This window comes from Mercurialis annua, linkage group LG6 (genome assembly GCF_937616625.2).
Source record: "Mercurialis annua linkage group LG6, ddMerAnnu1.2, whole genome shotgun sequence".
Classification (NCBI taxonomy): Eukaryota; Viridiplantae; Streptophyta; class Magnoliopsida; order Malpighiales; family Euphorbiaceae; genus Mercurialis; species Mercurialis annua.
Window position 1 is genome coordinate 21,909,896 of NC_065575.1, and position 7,091 is coordinate 21,916,986.

Sequence of the window (7,091 nt, forward strand, 5' to 3'; positions counted from 1 at the left end):
GGAGTTTGATTCTTGGCTTTGCTTATTGAAGAAGATGGTGAATTGTCCACTTTGGTCACCACTTTGTTTGATATTTTCAATTTGGCTCACGTGGATATGGGGTGCATGGAGGGAATGATTCTTTTGAAATAAAGGAGAGGGCTAAATGTCATTGTGATCATAAAAATTGTTTTGTTAAATCAATGGAATACTTCAAGTTAGCTTTAACTATTGAACTAGTTTTAAAAATAACTTGAACTCGTTTAAATTTAAATAGGCAATTTGATTACGTCAAATATTTTATAATTTAATTTAATTACTCGGGTAATTATATTTGTTTTCAAATATGAAGAAAATTGGCTAAATTACAATTTAGCCCCTGAACTTATTTTATAACTTAATTAAGTGGATCGTTGGTTAGTTATTTTATATTTTGATTTAAATACAAATAAAAACAATTAAATTGATTTTGGATATCAAATTGACTAAATTACAATTTAGTCCCTAATTGGCAAAAGTACCATTTAGTCCTTAGTTGGTTAAAATACAATTTGGTCCCTGAACTTTATTTGACTTATTTAATTAAGTTTTTGGGTTGTAACTGGGGATACTTGAAATTGAAGTTATTGAGTTCCGCTTTTAAAATGGATTATTATTTTATTGGATTATTTTATAAATATAAACTCGGGTTTATATTTGATAAACGTATTGAGTCGGGTTAGACTTGGGTCACCCGACAAGTGAGGTTAGCTTGGTAGTTATGGGTAACTCGGCTAACCCACCATTTGGAAATTATTTATTATTTTAAGATTTTAAATAATATTTGTAAATTGGATTTTAAAGCGAGAACTCAATAGACTTGTTTTAATGGGGCGTTATTACCTGTTGGGTATTTTGTGTTGCTCTGGATTGAATTATTCCGACGTGTTATTTGTGCTAGTCTTATGTGGTGTCTAGTACTCTCTAGAGTTAGGGTCTGTTTTTAATAATGGTTTATATTTGTTTAGACTCGTCGATCGTTTGTGCTTTTGAGGCGCACCGAGTCTAGGTTGCTTGCCAGGAGTTTTCACGTGGATTAGCAAGCAGTGAGTTTGTACTTACTATTTACCGCTTTATTAAGTAAATTGTTATTTTGATATATAAATGTAAATTGTATATATATTTCGAACTGTTTTTATATTATGGCTCTTAGTTGGAACGTGCTATCTAATGGGCTTCATTAGAACTGCGTGCGCACCGGTATTGATCTAGATAAGGTATGTGAAATGTGGTGGTAACTCGGTGTGAGCATAGCTCTCGGGACCAATAGAGTAACTCGGTGTAGCTTAGCTCTCGGGACTATGGATATGGTAAAAGTGTGGTCAGTGGTAACTCGGTGTAGCTCAGCTCTCGGGACCAGGCCTATATGGAATAAAGTTATATATTAGAATATTTGTGGATTAGGGTTCCAACTACTATTCATAATGTTTATATAAATTGTTTTAAACGGTTTTAAAGGTTTTCCACTTGATAAATGTAAATAGTGGTATAAACTCATATCAGTATATCTGACCCCGTTGTTTTCTCAATTTTTCCAGGGTTATGATCTGAGAGAGTCTGGTGATCTCCGCATTTACTTTTCTTCGGAGGTTCCATTTATTTTAGTAAACTATCAAACTGTTTTATTCTTAGACCGCAGTAGTAACTAGAAGTCTTTATTATTATTATTTTAGTTTTGTCAGATTGGTCTGACTGATTAATTATTGTTCTGGCTTGTTAAACGATTATTATGGATTATTTATGTGAGCCGATTAAATACTTTATTGGAAAGCATGTTATTATTATTTTTGGAATATTATAACTGCTAGATTTAGGCTGAAGTCTCGGTTGCCCCCGAGCATTGGATTTTCTGCAGGTTTATATGTAATTATATGTTTTCATAAGGCTTGCTACGGGTTTTGGTACTACATTACCCATACCCTAGCGCCGGTCGCGATTCATGAAAATGGGTCGTGACAGTCGTGTTTAGACTACCCTTTTAACTTTTTGCATCAAAATACCAGTTAGAAAAAATTAATCTCCTTAAGGTAATTTTAAACCAATAGGTAGCCAACAACGTAATTCATAAACGTGAAAAAGATTTTTCGGTCAAAAATTGTTTAAACTCAAAACAGTGTCAAACCCTGACAAATATCATTCTTTAAAAAAATCAAGGCTCTCGGCCAAAACCAGAAGTACTCACAAAATAATTTAATGTCAACAACATTCTTAAAGCATAACAGCCAACATATATCACCCAAGTGAAGAGCAACATCATTAAGATAAGGCAATTAACATCATACCCAAGTATGACACAAAGAAAATTACCGATGCAAGATTTCCCGAAAAATCAAAAGCAGTTTAAAATCATCCAAGTGAAAATAACATCAATAAAATAAAATAAAAGCATCAAATCAAAGCATAAATACCGACTGACACGACGCAATCCTATCAGTGTAGGCAGAAAGTTTTAAAATCAAAAGATGACGTTTCAAAGACAAGACATGAATCCTAATTCCGCAGTAGTTCCTATGAATCTATAACAAACTAAACAGAGTAAACACATAGCAAGCAATGGCCTTGGTTTGAAACCAAAGCTCTGATACCAACTTTGTCACGACCCAATTTCATGAATCGTGACCGGCGCTAGGGTATGGGTATGGTTGTACCAAAACTCGTAGCAAGCCTTGCGAAAATCAATTAAACATTTAAACCTGCAGAAACTGCTCGGGGGCAACCGAGACTCCAACCTAGGTCTAGCAATTTATATTACGGTTCTAATATAAATAACTTAAATATCTTGAATATTCCACAGCATGCCTTAAATTTAATAATATCGTAATCCAGAGTAATCAAGCCAAATATAAATAATCGAATATATCGACAATTCCAAAATGAAATATCAAATGAAATAAATAACTAGTTCTACTGCGGTCTAAGAGTTCGAAAACAGAAACTAGTTTAATAACATAAAAACCTCCGAGGAATCAAAAGAATCGGAGTGGACCAGCTTTCAAATTATAAACCTGGAAAATTTGGGACAACAACGGGGTCAGATATACTGAGATGAGTTCGCAATACTATTTACATTTATTAAGTTTAAAACCCTTAAATCAAAACATTTTTTATACTAATATAATATGATTATGGAAAACAGTATTGAAATGATCCCAGCATAAGTATGACATAGCATACCGATAAACCCAGAGTGGACGGGAACAAATCCTCGTCATATAAATATACCAGCGTAAGCAAGACTTTAGTTTGCCGTTTCCCAGAGTACTTACCGGTGCACACAGTCTCGATACAAGCCTATCGAGTAGCTCGTTTCAATCCAGATCCATAATCCGTAAAAACAGTTAAAATGCATTTATAATATTAAAATACGATGCGGTACTTAATAAAGCGGTAAATAGCACTACAAACTCACTGTTTGCTTATCCACGTGAATCTTGGCAAACAGCTAACCATGCGTAGACTCCGAAGCACGAGCATTCGACGGGTCTAAAACAATATATAAGTTAAAATCCAGTCAACCCATAACTCTAAGAATACTAGACACCACATAGGACTAGCACAATACCAAATCTCGCACAAGTATAGCCAAAACAGAATGGACAATTAATTACAAAATGACCCGGGTAGAAACGAACCACATCGAGTAACACAATAGTCGATAAATAAATAAGCCTATTCTATTGGGTTTCCGCTTTAAAATCCGATCCGAAAAATATTACTTAAATAATATTTAAATAATAACTTAAATCAATTCCTCAAATACTGGGTTAGCCGAGTTACCAATAACTACCAAGCTACCTCACATGTCGGGTGACCCAAGTCTAACCCGACCCAAAATATTTTATCAAAATATAAGTCAGAGTTTATAATTCCCAAAAATCACTTTAATAAAATAGATATAATCATATTCAATTATAAACAATAGTTTATAATTATAGAATCAACTTGATAAAATAATAAATCAATATTTAAAACGGAACCCAATAGCTTTAACTTCAAGTAATCCAATTTACAACCAAAAACTTAATCAAATAAGTTTTAAAAATATTTAAGGGCTAAATTGTAATTTAGCCAAAAAGACATACCAAAAAAATATTTAAAATCAAATATAATTACCCGAGTAATTATATTAATTTAGATTATAAAATAATCATCGTTTTCAATTTTTTCAATTTATATCTCGAAACGAAAACCAAAAGTTAAAAATATACGTATAATCACATTGGCACGCTAAGCCAAAATCTCAAAATAATAATTAAACAATAATATTCAATTCCCATTGCATATAATTAAGATAAATAATTTAAATCAAAATAATTTAAATTATAATAAGATTAATATAAATTCTTAATTTAAAATAATAATATCCAAAGTAATTAAAAATCGTAATTAATAATTGAATTGCCAAATTAAAAGTCGAACTAAAACCCAAATAAAAATCAAAATTAATTAGAAGTGATTAATTAAAATCAATCATAAATAACCCATTGGTGTAATAACAAATATTTTAGTGATGTAGATGGCCCTTTAGCTCAAATAATATCAAATCAAATTAACCAATGTTACAAAGCAACATAAAAACAACAGTGGCCCATTTTAACCAAACAATATCACAATCACATAAAGCCTAACCCGCCAACCATCATCTTCACCAAATTTAAACCATAGTAAATTGCTTATAACAAACAGAACCAAGGATTTAGAAATATTCAAGCCTCCAATCATCAAATTTCATACTAAGCAATTATCAAAAATTCCGAATCTAATCACAGCAAACTTTGAAATCATATAACCCAAAAGTAATCAACCAAGAACAACACAATAACCATCGCCGCGAGAATCGTTCCAAGAACGACAAAGAACAACAAAGACAACTGAGACGTTTAAACAAATTATCAACCTGATTTAACTAATCAAAAATCTCTAGGAAGTAGTTTAGGCAAATAAACCAAAGAAATCATAAAACCAAAGACTCAAAATCGGCAGAGACAATACATCACAAAAAACAGAGAATATAACTCAAACACGATGAAACGGCAGCGGCTACAATAGATAAGATAACGTACCAAATCTGAATCTGAAACTATAGAATTGTAGGGGATCGAGTCTACTACAGCTGAGACGAAGCGGTTCTCTAAACAAAGCTAAAACGAAAAGAACAATTCAAAATACGAAGGTGTCGATTTAACTAAAACTGAAAATAGTGAATGTTTATACTTACCGAATTTCACAATGAAAAAGGAGGGTTATTTCTAGAGTTTATTTCCAAGGATTAGAGAGAATTGCGACGGCTCGAATTTTGGTTTAAGAGTGGAAAGAAATTAGGGTAAAAGAATGGTTTTAGTTGAAGGAAATAAGAGGAAATAAAGAAAACGTTGCTACTGTTTTTCAATTTGAGAATAAACCATGAGTGTATGGCTTCAAAAATTGCCCATCTTCCAAAAGAATAGGCCACCAGTACGTGGATAAAATTAGGACTTAAAATAAATGGGCTTTCATGCATGGGCTTGGTGGCTCATCCTATTTGTTTTTGAATAAACAATATACATGGCCAAAATTTTAGTAATACAACCGAACACGAATCAAATCACGACCGAATCAACGAACGACTCAAATTAAATTAAATGAAAATATGTAAAAAAAAAATAAAAAAAATACGGGATATTACAGTAACGAGGTGAAACATTTGGCTTAAATCGCTAAAAAGGGGAAACGTTTGGTTTCGTTACGAAATCAATCCAAATGTTTAAAACTTTACGAAACAAATCCAAACATTTCACCTTTTTAGCAATTTAAGCGAAATGTTTACAAACATTACGAAACAAATCCAAACGTTTCCTCTTTTTAGCGATTGAAGCCAAACGTTTTCAAACGTTACGAAACAAATCCAAAAATTTAAAACGTTACAAATAAATCCAAGCGTTTCACCTTTTTAGCTATTTAAGCCAAACATTTACTAACGTTACAAAACAAATCCAAACGTTTCACCTTTTTAGCGATTGCAAATGTTTCACCTTTTTAGCGATTTAAGCCAAACGTTTACAAACGTTACGAAACAAATCCAAACATTTCACCTTTTTAGCCATTTAAGCCAAAAGTTTACAAACGTTACGAAACAAATCCAAACGTTTCACCTCTTTAGCGATTGAATCAAAACGTTTACAAACGTTACGAAACAAATTTAAACATTTGAAACGTTACAAATAAATCCAAACGTTTTCCCTTTTTAGCTATTTAAGCCAAACGTTTACTAACGTTACAAAACAAATCCAAACGTTTCACCTTTTTAGCGATTGCAAACGTTTCCCCTTTTTAGCAATTTAATCCAAACGTTTAAAACGTTATGAAACAAATCAAAAAAAATTAAACTATAAGAAACAAATCCAAACGTTTCAACTCTCTAGCTAGTTAAGACAAATATTTAAAACGTTACGAAATCAATCCAAACGTTTCACCTTTTTAGCGATTTAAGCCAAACGTTTAAAACGTTACGAAACCAATCCAAACGTTTCACCTTTTTAGCTATTTAAGCCACGTTACAAACGTCACAAAAAATATCCAAACGTTTCACATTTTTAGCAATTCATGCCAAATGTTTGGATTTGTTTCGTAACATTTGTAAATATTTGGCTTCAACCGCTAAAAAGGTCAAACATTTGGTTTTGTTTCGTAACGTTTGTAAACGTTTGGCTTCAATCGCAAAAAAAGGGAAATATTCGGATTTGTCTCGTAATCTTTGTGAAAGTTTGGCTTAAATTGCTAAAGAGGTGAAACGTTTGAATTTTTTTCGTAACGTTTTAAACGTATAGATTGGTTTCATAACGAAACCAAAAGTTTCATCTTTTTAGCGATTTAAGCCTAACGTTTCACCTCGATACGAAACCAATCCAAACGTTTAAAACGTTACGAAACCAATCCAAACGTTTCCCCTTTTTAGCGATTTAAGCCAAATGTTTACAAACATTTCGAAACAAAACCAAATGTTTCACCCATTTAGCGATTTCAGCCAAACGTTTTAGACGTTACAAGACCAATCCAAACGTTTAAAATGTTACGAAACCAGTCCAAACATTTCA

General features: G+C 32.1%; 1 long non-coding RNA gene across 1 annotated transcript; it reads right to left on the bottom strand.

The window, feature by feature from the left end:
* Positions 1–3,393: 3,393 nt before the first annotated feature.
* On the bottom strand, positions 3,394–5,612 carry LOC126688353 (uncharacterized). Its single transcript, XR_007644239.2, has 3 exons — positions 5,237–5,612; positions 5,082–5,159; positions 3,394–3,501 (listed from the first exon to the last, which is right to left on the bottom strand). It is a non-coding gene; the product is annotated as an uncharacterized LOC126688353 (long non-coding RNA).
* Between the last annotated feature and the right edge of the window lie 1,479 nt (positions 5,613–7,091).